General features: G+C 37.2%; 1 protein-coding gene across 2 annotated transcripts in view; it reads right to left on the bottom strand.

The window, feature by feature from the left end:
- The window catches only part of LOC134797109 (G-protein coupled receptor moody-like), a 59,254-nt gene extending 42,433 nt beyond the window's left edge, over nt 1–16,821 (bottom strand). For both annotated transcript variants that reach the window (XM_063769341.1, XM_063769343.1), the window contains exon 1: nt 16,506–16,821. The gene's annotated coding sequence lies outside the window, so the exon portion shown is untranslated. The remainder of the gene's footprint in view (nt 1–16,505) is intronic.
- Nucleotides 16,822–18,072: the final 1,251 nt, after the last annotated feature.

Here is an 18,072-nt window from a genome sequence, read left to right as displayed (position 1 = left end):
CGGCTATTTAGGGTTGTCAAAATTCAAGTGATTATCTTATCTGTGGTCGTGCACGCAAAAGGAAGTCAAGTGGTGCCAACCCTAATAATTGCTCGGAGCAATGCTGAGCCGAGCGGAGCCGAGTTTGGCCGATCTCAGGAGTTTCGCACCCCTGCCGACGGGTAGGTATGGTACTTGGTACTATCACCCACACTGTTAACTGTGCATTGGTAAACCTTATTACAAAATGCATAAGGTCCACCCTTGGACAGTAAGAGTGTTGCTGTTTGTAGGTAACAGATACTCTTATGTAAATTCATGGTTGTAAAAAGTTGCCACATCAAAACACATTTACTCACTTATACCATGTTTTGAAAGACGTTTTTCCTTTTTCAGATATATTAAGTTTACTTATAGTACAGTCAACTGTAAAAATATGGGTGTAGACAACTTACTCAAAAATATGTCCCATAGTTCTTAATTCACTGACATAAGAGTTATGGGACATATTTTTGAGATGATTTGTACACCCATATTTTTACAGTTGACCGTACTATTAATTTTACTTCAAATCGAAGAACATAGAAATTAATCATGCAAAGCCTAGGTATTAGGTGTAAATGAGGACTAAAACCTATTCATTTAACTTACATTCCTGCACACGCGAAGCTATTAAAATGCAACCAGCCTATTTAAAGCCTCAGTTCATTTGAATATCCGTTTAGCATTCCCGCTACTCAGCCACTAGGGAAAAAGCCTCAATTAATCTAAAGGTCAAATCATATACGAATGCCCTAAATAAGGTTGCTGTCTTGTAAGGAAAACGCACTGTAGCATTGCCGTCTTTTGTTTATATGTAAATGATCTGTAATTTATAAATGGAATGTGGTTTCTCTAGTGCGTTGAAATATCTATGCAGTTAAGTTAATTGATGTTGGTTTTCAATGTTCTAATAAAAAAAATACTTTCCTTATACTTTATGTGTTATATGTTATGAGTTTGAAGTTATTTAATAATAAAAATAGGTAATGTTGGCTGGGAAATATACCGCAATTAGGATGGTAAAGGATAAAATCACTTAGGTATCAAATAATAACATACATATGTCATAGTTGTGTATTATACTTACATATTATAATGTTTATCGTCCTATAAGTACCGAAACTCAGTAAAGCTATTATGCTTAGTAAACTAGGAATAAAATACTTGTAAAATGTCCAAACATTTTTTTTAACGTTTTAGACAAAAACCCGGCTGTGGATAATCTTTATGACGGTAGCCATATTTGCAACTTTAATACCGCGTTTATTTTATTTTACTTAAACGGCGCTCGGTCAAATCTCTAGGTGTATTTAAAGCTACGGGCTTAATCCGCACCCAAAGGGCAATAACGTGGTAATGACAATAAAACCTAATTGGGGTATTAACCGGGTATGACCGAGTATGCGGGTGGGCACTGGGCACTTGTGACCACTCGTTACCTTGCGCGGTGTCGAGGGACTAGGGGAGTTCATGTTGTTCATATCAATGCCCAGCGCTTAATAAAAACACTCAGAGGCAATGAAGACGGTGCACTTTTGTACATATTAAAATTATTTTAAACCACCATGAGTAACCCATGTAATTTGATCGAATACTCAAAACGGATCCGAATTACGTGAGTTTGAGCGAGTACTTACGTGAGAGATAAAGTTTATAAAATATTATATGTATGTTCGAATGGCCGGGGGCACATGTTTTTTTTTTCAAAATCATTTCACGATTACATTAACTTCGCTAGAGCGATATAAAATTGAATTTAAAGAGGGATAGAGAGGAGTGGATTCGATTCTAAGGAGCTAGGCTGCTTTGATTGATTTAATACCGCCCGCTCCAAAAGTAACATCGATTCCATTAATTTATTTACTTTTAAGAAACGTTCTCCTTAAATGAATACTTACCATTAAGCAGAACCTTTAGTGAAGTAATCATAGCAGTATGACTTTGAAAGTGTAATTCACAGAAATGTTACAATGAAGCTCATTTCATTCAACAAAGACTGCTGTAATAAAAAATAACTCACTTTGAATACTTAAGGCGTCATTAGATAATAACTCGAGACAGAGTACGCGATATGCTAATCGCATAAATGGGACGATGTTTATAAAAATATGGTCATAGAACTCAAAGATCAAGAACACAATATAATGTTATCGCTTCCGCTACATATAAAAAATAAATCAGGAAGATAATATATGTAAACAATATCGCAAAGTATAGAAAACTAGAATAACTTTACTTGGCTATGACAATTTTTGTGATAATGATAACGAATTGTCAACATTTTCAAGTCTACAGACAAAGCAAAATATGCAAAGTTGTACAACAAAAAATATACAAATTATGCAAAATTTGACAGTTCGGTCAAGACATCATTAAAGTCTTTTTATAAACTTGGACAATGAACACAAACATGACATGTAGACATGTCGTCGTGTGTCACTTTCTCGAATCAAATAGTATCTCTGAACAAAAGACCGGAAGAAATTGGTAAATGGTAACCATGTTTAGAAAGGCGGATGTCCAGCGCCAAATATTAGCAACACAACAATTTTCCTCGCAGTTCCTACAATTATTTTCAAACAACCTACTATTATTTTAAAACGCAACGAACTTGGACTAACGGAATACCTCCATGCGCTCTGCCTTACCGAGCCTAACAGACGTAAGTCATTGCAAAAATCATTCAATTATGGACCTTATTCTTGCGCAACTAAGTCCAAATTCAGGCTGGCTTTCCAAGGGCTGTTACGGCGGTCGTCAGTAGTGGGGTTGTGCTGGTACTAAGTCATGCGAAAAATTGCTCATTAATGTTACGAGCAATTAATTTACAAGTTGACCGTATGCTCTAGTTATGACGTAGCTGTTGACTCATTTAATGGGTGCTTACTTCAGATTAATTGTTGCTTAAAAACTAAATAATATAGCTAATGAAAATAAAAATACTAAATTTAGAATTTTATTCTTTTTCGTTAGCTTTGAATAAAATTAGGTATCGGGTCGTCTATAAATGTGAGTTAAAATTTGGTTGGTTTGAAGAGCTCCTCACTCTGGGTGGGATTAAAACGAAATCTTAAAAAAATGTTATGAGACTTTCGATTGAGCTATATCTATGTAGAGTGTCTTAGGATTTTACCGAAATTTGCGTCTATGAGTAAATCTTAATTAAGAGTGTTTCTAGTAAGTATTCTAGACAAAAGAAAAACATGACGAAAAAACAAAAAGCATCAACTCGTCAACACATGGACTGGAACAATTAACTGCATCGCTCAGCTAATTAATAATTGTAATAATTTCTATTTAAACATACTGAAGCAAGGAAGATGAGCGTCTATTAATCATGTTAAGACATTTTGATTACGAAGACGGAAGCTACTAAATTGTCTAAATTGTTCCAAATTACCTGCCTTAAAGGAACTTTGAAATGCTTAATTAAGGTAATTTGTGTTACGCACTGAAATGTTCCAACAACTTCACTCTCACGCTATAGGTAGGTATTTAAAGATTCAAAGGTGTATATAAATAAGAATACTTTAATACAAGCTTCCAAGCTATCCATAAGTACATTTTAATATTTTTAACTTCAACAAGAGTTTGAAACATAATAAGATTAAAAAGAAAAGTTAAACACCGATAGACGAAAATACAATTAGAAACTGTGGCTAAATAGGTATGATAAAATGTACGTGTAATCTCAATAACTCATTTTTAAAATTACCGCGAACGTAAAAATAATCAAAAATTCCTACTAATCTGCCTCTCTATCGCCCGAATATCCAAGAGAAATGTCGATGTTCGCGTAAGGTAAGGTGGGGTAAGAGTAACATAGTTTATTTTGTTCGGGGCAAGAAAAACAGTATGAGGATTCCATAGGGCGATTGTGCACTACAATGATTTTACTGTCCGGAAGTCTGAGTTTTCATGGTCCGATATGGCATGAAAAAAACGGATGATTGGCTTGTACACTTGTCCGTCTTTTTACTCGCAGGTGCGGCGCAGTGGCATGAAACACCAGCCCCCCGCCCCCCCTAGGCCGCCCCCGTCCGGCCAAGTCATGAATAATACTAATTCCAGACGCAGTGCACAAGCATAAACAGGTTTTTCATAGCTGTCATAGCGGACCGGAAAAAAACTGTCCGGAATGGGGAAAAGTAAAATGTCGGACGGTAAAATTACGTCTAGTGCACAAGCTACTACATATATACATTTAATGGCGTGCCATATCGGACCGTAAAAACTCGGACTGCCGGACAGTAAAATTCATTGTAGTGCACAATCGCCCATAGAAGTGATAGTCTTATCCCGGTTATCACCGTCTTAGCCCACCTTACCTTATAGCTCCCTATATTGAATACATACTAGATCCCGACGTTTCGAACCCTTTACAGCGTTCGTGGTCAACGGGTGACTGAGGAAAAACTGTACTGTGCAAAAACTACCCACTTACCCCAGCTAGTGATTGCAATCCGGATTATTCGAAGTTCAAAAATCCGGATTTCGGAGCGTTTAAAATCCGTTTTAAAATTCGGATTTTGAAAAGAAAAAACCGGTTTTTCGGATTTTTTCCCACCAGTACTAATTTGCTCAAAATTAATGCTAATGCGAAATAAAAAGCGGTGCACATGAAGCGGTAACGCGGGAGAGCTATTGCCAGCCGGGCATTGCGCGTCGCGCACTCGCTCGCACCTGTATGCTTGCCCCGCGTCCGCTTTTTTTATTGGCGTAGCAGCCCAAGTAACATAACAAAATTTGGTACTGAGAACGTTTTGGAGCGTGCTAATTAGTGTTCATGATTAGCACTATAATGGTGTTGTCTTCTTCTTTGTCATCACACTCTTGTCAAAGTGGTCGTGGTCGTCATGTCAGGGCCGGTGGCAAGCTTCACAATCCGTCGCCATTCCTCCCGTACTGTAGCCCTTCTTGTACATTCATGGCCTGGTTCATTGAAAATGGTGTTGTAAACGTTTACAAAACCCCAGATAGGCCCTAGTTTTATCACTGATTTATTCTATAAACATTACATAAAGGCTCTCACGGTGATAAATCAGCTCTATGGTTGAAATGTAAAAGTGACGAGAAACGCTCTTTAGTACTAAAATAGTGCTGTCTGCAACGTTTATGTCGCAATTTGGAATTATAAAAGTAACCAATGAAACATGTTTATAGTGCTATTTTGCACCGTAAACGATTCCAGTGATCTTTTTTATCATACTTGCGTCGTGGGTGCCTAAAAAATTATATAAGTTAATTCGCCATTGTTTCTTAAACTGACATTTGTATTTAGGTAATAAAAAGGATGTACTAAAAAGCATTTGTGGGCCGTTACTATGCCGGTACATTGTACATGCGAAAATAATTGTATCGATAGAATTATTATGCTGATTTCAAATTTGACAATAAGCTCTCATAATTTTCATGTTTTAATTAAATTAAAATTAATAAAATAAGGTCTTGTTCCAACTGTGGCTGCTATAGTACACATAGGCTCCAGCCGTGCCGCTAATGTGCTATTATGGCAGAAAACAGCAGCCATTTTTTAAGTTGCGATTTAAGTTATTTAGCAACGTACCAGGTAAATTTTATGGTACTATATAGCACTACATATAGAAAAACTTTCATGACTTTTAGAGAACTCTTCTAGCCTTATAGCGATGTTAAGAGAGCTTTTAAAAAGCTACAACGTTACGTAATGGTCGTGCAAAGTCATTTTATAGTGCAGATTAATCCTCTAATAGTGTTTACGATGCTGCTACAGTACTAGTACTATAAAAGTTACTTTGACGCATTATTAGTGCAAAATAGGTACACAAAAGCATCAGTAAAGTCGTCTATAGTATTAAATAGTACCATAATCGCTTTTCAAGAGGTCAACCGCCGAATCCAACTCGGTTGGGCAGCGTTCGGGAAACTACGTAATGTCTTTTCGTCCGACATACCTCAGTGCCTCAAGACGAAAGTCTTTAATCAATGTGTGTTACCAGTGATGACTTACGGCTCCGAAACGTGGTCTTTCACTATCGGCCTCATCTCAAAACTCAAAGTCGCTCAACGAGCTATGGAGAGGGCTATGCTCGGAGTTTCTCTACGTGATCGAATCAGAAATGAGGAGATCCGTAGACGAACTAAAGTCACCGACATAGCCCACCGGATTAGCAAGCTGAAGTGGCAATGGGCAGGCCACATTGCACGCAGAGAAGATGGCCGATGGGGCCGAAAAGTGCTCGAGTGGAGACCACGGACTAGCAAGCGCAGCGTAGGACGTACACCCACAAGATGGACAGACGATCTTGTTAAGGTCGCCGGAAGACGCTGGATGCGGGTCGCTTCCAACCGGCACGTATGGAGGTCCAAGGGGGAGGCCTATGTTCAGCAGTGGACGTCTTATGGCTGAGATGATGATGATGATGATGATGATGATGATAATCGCTTTTTGCATATCTATTACAGTGCAGCACTTCAAAGATTCTTTTGTATGATCCTATAAGCGTTCTAAGAGCTAAATTATAGTACTTAAAAGGTCTTTAATCTTATAGAAACAAAACGCTTTGTTAAAAACCTTTATAGTACAAGCAGTCACAATGGTTACCATTATAGGCCTACTATATCACTGTTTGGTGATAAAATGCCTTAGTTATAGAACCTTTTGTTACTTGGGAGTGTACGTATGTATTTTGTTTTTATTGTTTTTTAAAGATTTTGTTATTGGCGTAGCAGTGTACGCATTCTGTTTTTTTATTTTTAATAAAAACAACTTAATTTGATTGTTTGTTTCACTTTGCCTTTATGCCACATATTCCTTTCTTAAAATCCGGATTGAATCCGAACTTCGGATTTCGGTCAAACTAAAATCCGTAAATCCGGATTTGAAAAATGTTCACGGATTTGCAATCGCTAACCCCAGCTACACACGTTAACTATAAATCGTAGCGATTAATCTGTGCAGTCCGATTTGCGCAGTTTTATCTACCGTGTGTATGACATATCGTTACGATAATCGACAACGATTTATAGTTACGTGTGTAGCCGGCATTACAAAATAACGAAACCATCATAAACTACAAATTTTAAGGCCAGTTATACATGCAAAATTGGTTCATAAGGCGAGTTCTACATTACAACTATTTTCAAGTAAAGCTAAAAATACGCGATAAAACTGAATAATTATGTCAATAAAATATTATCCTTTTTGAAGTCTATGCGTTACCAACTGATATGTTTGAAGTCGGTGCCAAGCCAAATTTTGAAGCATACCATGATTTTGGTGCGATTCGATAAGGATGTACCTACGTTGGATTGCCTTACACGACACGACGACAATGAACGTTCTTTCTGTAGGTACAGTCGACGTTAAAAATATGTTTACACTTTTCGCCTTATTACAAAGGAGTAAGGTGCAAAAGTGTAAACATATCTTTGACGTCGATTGTATCTAAGAACACACCTCAGAACACACGATCAAACCTTCTTGGCGCAGTCTGTACCATGTTTGTCGGCACATTAGTGGAAATCCAATGCATTTTTTTCCGTCGTATTTTTTAAAGAGCATTTCTTACTAATGCTCGAACAGTCTATAGCACGCAAGTGTGAGATTGGGACTGAGTAATTTCCCGTCCCTTATCCAGAGGACTACATTTCAAAATATAAAACAATTCAAGAAATTTACCTTCTTGTCAAATTTCACCTAAAGCGGTTCAGTTGTTTAGCTATGAAAAGGCGACAAAGAGGCAGACAGAATTACTTACAAATTTGTAATAGTTATTAGTACAGTTCTAATGGGATTTATAGCAATAAAGCTGATTATTTTTGACTGGTATTGTTACTACTTGGCTTGGCACCGACTTCAAACATATCAGTTAGTAACGCATAGACTTCAAAAAGGATAATATTTTATTTCAGCCTTTTTGAAGTCGGTTTGCTTTTTTTTGTAAAAAGTTTTTATTTTTCCATTTTTAGTTTTAACGCATTGTTAAGAGCGCGACGCATGAATAAAAAACAAGATCATGCTTAACACTAAATTCGTGTACCTATTTCTTTAATAAATATGTAATCAGGAATTTTCTCGAGTCCGTCTGGGAAATTATAATTCCTGTCACTACTACACTAAATCCATCCTCCGCCCCGCCACTGACCCAATCCCTCAACGCCCCGATCACTCAACCTCACAGCGCATCAACCCCTGATCCAGGAACCCCTCGACCCTGAACCAGAAATTTTCTCGAGTCCGTGTAGGAAATTATAATTCCTGTCAACTAAATCCATCCGCCCGCCCCGCCACTGACCCAATCCCTCAGCCCCCGATCACTCAACCTCACAGCACATCAACCCCTGATCCAGGAACCCCTCGATCCTGAACCAGCAACCCTTCAACCGCCATTCCCCGACCCCTTAATCCCTGATCCCTTAACTCCTAACCCTAATCCCCGATAAGTAGCCTTACCAGCTTACCACGAGTTTGACATTGATATATTCGCTAGCATGTTTGTAACTTGCTTCCTATGTATCTCGCTCGTACTAACCTTAGTGTGAGCGAGATGCATAAAAAGTTACATTTAGATGCATAAGACGTTAGCGAATGTGTCAATGTCAAACTCGTGGTAAGGCTACAGTTGCAGTACATCAAATTGGTGGTTTTCGGAAGCAAATGCTCGAGTTACTTTAGAAAACCCCGAAATCACTTAACACGTGCCTTTAAAAATTGAGGAGTTCCCTCAATTCCTCATGGATTCCATCATCAGACCAGAACCAAAAGTAATACGGAAACACCTTGGAGGTAACTTCTTCCAAACAAAAAAAGAATTACTCAAATCGGATCACAGGTGCCGGAGTAATCGCTGAACATACTTACATTTAAAGAAATCATCATCATTATCATCAAAATAATCATCATCATCAGGTCTACTCCATCAAATTGGTGGTTTTCGGGAGAAAATGCTCGAGTTGCTTAAGAAAACGCCCAAAACACCATGCATGTGCCTTTAAAAATTGAGGAGTTCCCTCAATTCCTCATGGATCCCATCATCAGAACAGAACCAAATTAAAATGGGACCAACTCGGAGGTAGCTCCTTTCAAACATAAAAAGAATTACTCAAATCGGACTACGGATGTCGGAGTAATCGGTGAACGTACATAGAAAAAAAAAAACAAAAGAAAAAATAGCCACAACCGAATACAGAACCTCCTCCTTCTATGAAATTGAAGTCGGTTAAAAAAGGATTCACTCCCTCTGTTCGCTGTTTACTTAGTATGCAAATATTTTGAGTAATATACAAATTACGACAGTAGCAACGTGCCATTAGGTAATTAATAATACGAGATAAGGACTGTAAGTCAAGTTAGCACTCTATCTCGAAACATAAATAACGAGTTATTTGTCGTAATTAGTCATCGCGTATCTCCGTTCATGGCCTTTGGGACTTGTTCAATATTTCATATTTATAGCTTCTATAAAAAGAACTTAAATTCATTTATTATATATAATAAGTGTTATAACATGAATATAAAACTAAAACTAACTACAATTAAAATAAGTAAACTAAAAATTAAAAATACTTATGGCTTTGGTAGGGTTGCTATGGCCAATCTTTGCGCGAGAAAGCCGCCTGCGCGAGGGTCACCTGTGGCCTCCCTTAGGCGTTTGCCGAGCGCCTTGTGGAGCCCCCGTGCCCCCCTACCCCACAAGCCTAGTGTCTCTTTAAAAAGATATTTTAAGTGCATGTAGGCGGGAAGCCATTATTTTCTCTCTTACCGATATTCATATTTTGTCGGGACACATAATAAATGTGTCAACAAACGATATCTACAAAGCTGCTTGTTCTTTGATGGAAAACATAAACTGGAAAATATAACCATTATTTATTACATACGTGACTTGAAGTGATTTCAATATATGTATTATGTAAGTATCTATAAGTACTTATAGGTAGGTACAGTTTTTTACCATGGTAATATGTATCAGTAATGATAACAATAAGTAAGTTATTGAATACACTACTCTCTAAATTGCATAGGTAATTACAGTTTCCTTTTATTACTTACTTTAATTTAATTATATTAGGTAATTAGAAAACCCTATTGTATGAGCAGTTCAAGAGCTCATAACACAATTAAATATTACCTAATCTTATTATTACTTTCCAATTATAAATAACAAACTATATTTGAAGCGTGGATTATTGTTACTAAAACGTTACCAATATTTTAGTCGGTGCCCGCAAGAAATAGTCCCAATATTCCCAAGGCGACCTATTACTAGTATTCCCAAATTCGTTCAGAGGGCCTTCCGCTAACCACACTGAGAGAAAAATCATTAGTAAACTAAACCAGGAATTAAAAAACAGTTCTGTACTGGGGGAAAAAATGAAATTTAGTAATAATTATAGACGTTTCACTATTTCTGTAAAGTTTATGTATTTCTACAAACAGCTCAGTAATCCTAAATCTAATTTCAACAAACAGATAATAGAAATTGCAAGAACTAATAGAAATTGCAAAAGTCAATTTGTTCCTCTTAGTTGACTCTCCTTGTCCCCGGATTAAGTTTATTTTTGTAATTCTAAGTGTGTTTTTGTTATCCTTTTCTCTCAGTGCACGTTCGACGTGTTGCCTCCCTGTCACACTTACGTACGGATTTACAAGTGCGACAGAGGTAACACGTCGAACGTGGTTCGCGGTAGGCCCTTAGCTTCTGTTAGGAACACAGATCACTTGTTGCTGTCGAATTGTTGACGCGGGCGCTGTCACTTTCAATAGTTTCTCCTTATATGGATATGCAACTTAGCAGTTCGGCTCGCTCGGACTTGACAAGTGTGAGAGTTGGTTGACCGCGAGTTTGTGGATATAATAAGTATTTAAAGTAGTTATGGACTACCTACCTACCTACCTGCTTATGGTATGGTATACCTACCTACTTATTATGTCTAAACCTGAGAGTGAGAGCACAGCGCTGTGATCTCACCTGAACGACGGGCTCAAATAGGCGCATATTGGTGACACCGCTTCCAGTGTATCAAACATAAATCGTCCCCTGCCTGATATACGGCCACATCTCAATATTTATGATCATTGGAGATTCAATCTTAAATAACACTAATCAAGTAAACTTTCAAATACTTAATCATAAATTTTGAGACGTGGATGTGGCCGTATAGCAGGCAGGGGACGAAATGAGCCAGAAAGTAAGTTGTTACGTTCAACCTGCGTTACTTCTACGAGTATACATGGTCTCCCCAATGGACTTTATATTGCGGAGTCTATGTAACATAGCCAATAGGTGTAAAGGACCGATAAATGGCGCCTCGTGTATTCAGCGTGCAACACGTGGCTTTACTAAATTAAGGGATACCTACAGGGTATGTGATTGGCTGTAATTAAGACTACATTTGCTGCGAGTATCTTGGATACAACACCGTACAAACGTCTCCATACCCTCTTAAAAAACTACCCGCCCATAGAAAATGGACTAGCTAAATGTAAGAAACAGCCAAATTTTTTTTTGGCGGTTTCGCGGTTGGTCCCATAGTAAAAGTTGCTCCGTTTAATCTCAAAACCTCCCTGGCAACGGGAATGCACTTATTTTTTGGCCACCCTGTAAAGCCAGGTAGTCAGTCGAGTCAGGCAGATTAGTCAGATGTTGTAACAATAGGTAGGTACCGTCAATTATTTTAACGGAGTTTTATTACTAAACCCAAAGACGGAACGTTGTTGTTAAAGGATTCCGTTACTGCAAAAACAGTATCAATTACGTAAATAAAAACAAGAATATAAATAATCTGTCGTAACTTTCATACATAAAAAGATTTACGCTTAAACTCGTAAACAACATTGACAGTATTCGTTATAATTTGCATGAGTAATATGTTCTTACCTGTTTGCCCTCATTTCTAGACATTCCCATTTCATTGTGAACAATCTCGTTAGAGCTAGACTAATACAAGTCTGCAGCGATTTTGATAGCCCACGCAGTGTTATTTTAGACGTCATAATATCATAGAAGTTTGGCATTTCAAATAACACTTGCACTGCGTGGGCTATCAAAATCGCTGCAGACTTTTCTTGGTAGTAATTTGCTACTTGTGTAGTAATTTTATTTAATAGCATAGTCAAAGCAAGTCACAGTCACATGAGGAAGTGATCTGAATATGTAGGTAACCTATGTATATTACTTTGCACCTGTGCAAATAAATATACATAGGCCACTTGCTAGAAATCATATTTCTACTCGCGTCTGTAGGCACATTATATTAGATCGAGTGTATTCTGCCTATAACTTATATGTATAAATGTAGGACTTTATTTCTAATTTAACACCAAGAAATCATAAATTAATTTAAATACACTTCGTAGGTAATTTTATAGCAAAAAAAGGTTTTCAGCTTTTATAGGCAATAGTTTCAGTGAAAGTTTTATAGTTATAAAACTTATAAAGGTTAAAAAGTTTCAAAATAGGCAATAGTTTCAGTGAAAACAAAATGTAATCTGTCAATCAATATATAGAAAAAAAAAACAACAAAAAACATAGACAAAAAGTAAAGAAATGTAAAATTGTGTGCAGTCTTGTACACAGCGTTTGTTTCATTTTCTCGTTTCAGTATAAACGCTACATTTTAGGCAGAACCAAAGTCAACATATTTTTTCCATCATTCATCAATAAGGGGGATTACTCCTCTAAATAATACTTTAATACTAAGAAAAACTATAAACAGCGAAATCAACATCTATTTCCTTTTTTATGGCATCAGCTTTGATATCACGGCCGTGAGTTAAAAGTATCTGGTTTTAGTTGGAACATAACACGCGTATTTTTCACCAGGATGACATTTACGAGCTCAAAAGGGATATACTTTTATACACTACAGATTGATCCGGTGCTAAAAGTAGAACAGGCGGCGTCACTTCACTAGCCCTGTAGTAAAGTTATAGTATGTGTAGCAATATCATTCAAAATTAAAATTAAATCATTGAAAATTAAATTAAAGTTACCACCATAAGCAATAAGATGTACTTAAGTTAACAACTAATTAGGCAATTAGCTAAGTCTATCCATCTACGAGTATGTTTAAGGGAGTTCCCTCTGCCAACAAACTGTCCTGCAGTTTGGCAGAAGAAAAAAACCGTACAAGTAGGGTTTATTTCGCCTGAATAAATGATTTATTTTTATCAAAGGTGCGGTAGGTACAATAACTAGGTAATAAGTAGGTCTACTAGACTTTTTCATGGCGGTTAAATAAGTGCGTAGAAGAATTGTCTTGTTACCTAAACAATTCAGAAGAAAACAATTCTTTTTCATTACACCAGCTCGTAAAATCTCTCTTTATATTTCGAAAACTGACGAGAAAGTTGCATTTTATCCACAAAATTAGAGGAAAATTTGAGTTGTTTCCTCATGTTGGCTGAAAGAATTGACTTTTAAATGATAATTTGAATGAAAATACTTAATAACGTTCAGTTAATTATGATTGGTTATGTTTTAAAGTTAGTATTTTCCTCGCGTTGTTGTGATTATAACAATTTTGAGTTTCACTCGGGAGCAAAGTTTGTTTAAGAGCCCATCCAAAATTAATACGGCCGTTTTAGTTTTGAGTTCATAGATCGACGAATCCTGCAGCAACATAAAAACTAGTTTTATGTATTCAAAAGGTACTTAAATACAAAATACAATCCGTATTAGCGGCCCCCTTTTTTTAAATCATCATCATCATTCTAGCCTTCAGTCGCCCACTGCTGAGCATAGGCCTCTCTTCGTGTACGCGACTTATCCCGGTCCTGGGCTAGTCTCATCCAAAAGTGCCCCGCGATTTTCCGAATGTCATCCACCCAACGAGTTAACGGACGCCAGGCGCTTCTTTCATCCGAAAGCGGCCACCAATCCGTCAACATTTTGGTCCACCTGCCATCACTCTGCCTAGCAACATGTCCCGCCCAACTCCATTTAAGCTTGGAGATGACGTCACCCACGTCTCGCACCTTGGTGCGGCGTCGGATTTCGACATTCCTCACTTGGTCTTGCAGTTTAATGCCGAGCATGGTGCGCTCCATGGCTCTTTGTGCTACTCGTATTTTATGCACAGCCCCCTTAGTGAGCGTCCATGTCTCGGCACCGTATGTCATGGTGGGCAGGACACATTGATTAAAGAGGCGAGTTTTCAGGCATTGTGGAAAGTTATCAGATTTGAGGATGTCCGCAAGTTTGTTGAATTTGTTTTTTAAATACCTGTCGTTAATTTTAAATAATCACGATTATTTAGCAGTGGCGCTAGTGTGCACGTTGATTGGGCTCTTAACGTACGTTTAAATTGTTCCGCCCCTCGCCCCTGTCGTGCAGATTGGTTACCATGTTTTACAGTCTAGTTAGATTCGTTATGTTTATGAAAAATTCTTAGGAAAGTCAGCATACATTTTACTGATTTTGTTTGCGACTAGGATTTCTTATTTGTTTCCGTTTTAGGCGCTAATAGTGATTTCCTGTTTCTGAAAGTTACGGTTTGGGATAATAGAACGCCCACAACCTTGGTAATCTTGGTAAAATCTAAAACTAGGCCGAGAGTGCAAGCTAACTTAATTCCGAGAAGTTGGGGTACTTCGTTTAACCTTTGGAAACAAAGGAGACAACATTTATTTTGAATCCGATAAAGTTTGCTTTCCGAATTATTTATCGAATATATCCGAATAAATGATTATGATTATCCTTCTTTCTTATAATATAATAGAATAGGACTTAATCCCTACTTAATATTATAAATGAGATAAGTATATTTGTGCGTCTGTTCCCTTTAATTTCATGTTTAAACCGCTGAACCGATTTAGATGGTATGGAAATACATAGTTTGACGGGCCTCAAATTAAAGGACATAGGAGTTTTTATCAATCATCATCATCATAATAATCCCATGCAGATGATTTCGGATATTCGAGCGACAGAAAAACAGATCGCGATTTTCGATATTTCGATGTTGGTGGTAGGCCGGGTAGGCCCTCTGCTGTCGTTTTCGGGTTCCGCATATATCCATCTTTTGAACGGAAGTTCTGGTTCAAAATGACTCCATTTTGAACCTGTAGGGCTAATATGGTCGGCTCTTTATCATTTGTCGCCATGCATGTCACGTTCTAACAAATATGTAAGTGCAAAAGTGACGCATGGCATGACAGGTGATAAAAATGCGACCATGATACCGCTGCAGATCTTAGTCTCAGTTCCATACATGTCAAAAAAACTCAACATCCCATCCATTCAATAGTTGGCGCTGAATATTGAAGGAACGTGATTTGTAGGGTTCCGTACCCAAAGGGTAAAAACGGGACCCTATGACTAGGACTCCACTGTCTGTCTGTGTCTGTCACCAGGCTGTATCTCATGAACCGTGATAGCTAGACAGTTGAAATTTTCACAGGTATTTCTGTTGCTGCATGCTATAACAACAAATACTAAAAAGTATGGAACCCACGGTGGGCGAGTCCTACTCGAACTTGTCCGGTTTTTAAACACCTGTATATTGACAATCTTCTTGTTTTGTTTGCTATAGTAGGAAATGACGTGCGGCGTGCGGCTTCAAATAACAGCAACTACGGTGTCTAGGGTAATTTGTAATAAGTCACGGTAGGTGAGTAATAGTATTGTGAACATGGTTTTGCTAACGTAGTTTCCCTGTTTGGCTGTCAACACTGATATATAGGTAGGTACTAGGTGCTACCTTGAGTAGAGATGTAGGGATTGAAGTATTGAACTATTGTATCTGAAATTAGGTCAATGATTAACATATTAAAGGAACCGATCAGTGATGCAATTTGTAATATTTAGGTAAATATTTGCGTGGATACATGGGTACCTTCTTGAAATGTGCTTTTACATATAAAATATGCTTTTATTTCTCATAAATATTAGTCACGTATTATGTTTTAATATTTCAAATTAGGTAGCTACAAGTTTCTTTGTAACGAAATAATTCATACTAAGTAATAGCGTACTATACATTCTAAAGTAACTTTGTCTTTACCATTTGCCTCTTACGACTTAACTCATTTACTAAACCATTTTTGATAAAGTTTCCTAGGAATAGACATAGTAGCGTAACTTTATTTTTGAAATTAAATTCATAATTCCATAGGGAGTTTATGACACAGACTTAATTGCTACGGTGCTTTGGGGTAATTCCAAGCGACAAACACCCGAAATCTAGTAAATTCTAATAATTATACCTATATAATTCTTATTAAATACGAACGAAATGACATATTGTTTAAATCATCACCATATATCTACCTAAATAGCATTGAGTAAGAGCCGACTGTATGAATCTCACTTTTATTTTATTTATTTTTTACACACACACACACACACAACAGTTAACTCATCTATAATTTTTATTTCGAAGTATTAAAAACTGTATGTAGGTACTTGTTTTGAAGCATAGTACCTACTTGTTAAAAAAAAACACTTGAATCCCAAGTAAGGTAGTTGTAAAATCGTCAATAGTTTATTTGAATAACTTACCGTATTGTTTTCAAAACTGCAATCCGATCAGTGGGATTGTTCCAAGTATTCGAACACACTCAAATATCTTTTTATTTCTTTATATACACTTATCACTGCATAGTAAAGTATAGTTAGAAACACAATCCTTGTGATATACCGAATGGTCTCTGTCATCACAGAATTTGATTATTTTACATCGGACACTTTTTTACGATTTAATAATATTCGCGCCAAAGTGGTAGGTAGGCGCACATGCGTTCAGTCCAACGGCATGTGTCACACTGACATAACGAGAAACGATAGCGCACAATGCGTATGCGCAAGCAACAGAGTAAAGAGGTGCAGATAGTACACTTAATAGTAATACTCTATGTGAGTTAAATAGGAATCGCGCGTTTATTATTAGTTCTAGGCTACTTTGACGTCAATTATGACACCATCTTGCGTAATGTGACACATAAAATGTACTTATATTATATTTATTTTCGAAAATTAAAAGGGGCACCTACACAATGTGAATATACTTGGGTATCATTAATTCTTGATAATAAACATTTTTTTCAACGGGCGTCACAAGAATATACAGTTTGCCTAAACATTTTTTTTTTACTTACACTCTTTTATGATATATCTTTAAAAATTAAAATCAGCCACCCGTTGACGAGAAAATGTCAGAAGCCATTTGTTCGAAATCTCGAAGGGAGTGAAATTCATAAAAAATAAATAAACTAACCTAACCTAACTGTTACGGCTCGGCCACGACATTACGCGACTGGCGACGGCGGCAGCGACAATCATAGGTATGGTTATCGCTGCCGCCGTCGCAGTCGCAAGTCGCTCAATGTCGTGGCCAAGCCGTAAAGTGAACTTTCTATACTTTTTAATTTATGTCGCCATTGTCAATACAACGGAGGGACACCGGAGTGACTCACGCGCCGCTCCTGCCGGCTGCGTCATTCATAGCGTCCGCAAAACCTGATTTCGCCATTATGACGTCACATTAAAGGCTATAATTGAATGAACGGTTACCTTTTAATTATTATAGGTTGGTCTTTATGTTGTTTGGTATTAAGTTCAATATGGTCGCCAGTTTGTACCATTGATGATAAACTGGTATAAACATGTGACGTATCTATATGTAGGTAGCTACTTAACTTAATAGTTAAGATGATACATTACTTAGTGGTCATTTTTCCATACAAACATTCTCGACTATTTCCTCTCTGGATTTTGGCCCTAGATGAGTCAGTAGTGTCAGTAAGTACCTACATTAGCTGTCAAAGTCTTAGCACGAACTTGTCTTAAACTTTACTTTACACATCTTACACAATTAATCAATCTTAAAATGTGTGCATGTGCATAAACTTTTTGAGTATGCACAAGACATTTTGCAGATCATGTGGTTATTTTTTATGGATACATTGATGTCCCGGGTTCGAGCCCCTGCTACTACCTATGTTTATGACGAATATTCCTGAGTTATGGATGTTATATGTGTATCTAGTATGTATTAATTTATGTAAGTATGTAGGTATATCGTCGCCTAGTACCTATAGTATTTTTTTTTAAATATTTATTTTAAGTA

Source organism: Cydia splendana, chromosome 14 (genome assembly GCF_910591565.1).
Source record: "Cydia splendana chromosome 14, ilCydSple1.2, whole genome shotgun sequence".
Lineage (NCBI taxonomy): Eukaryota > Metazoa > Arthropoda > Insecta > Lepidoptera > Tortricidae > Cydia > Cydia splendana.
The sequence above is the reverse complement of the archived record's forward strand: the minus strand, read 5'-3'. Positions and strand labels throughout refer to the sequence as shown.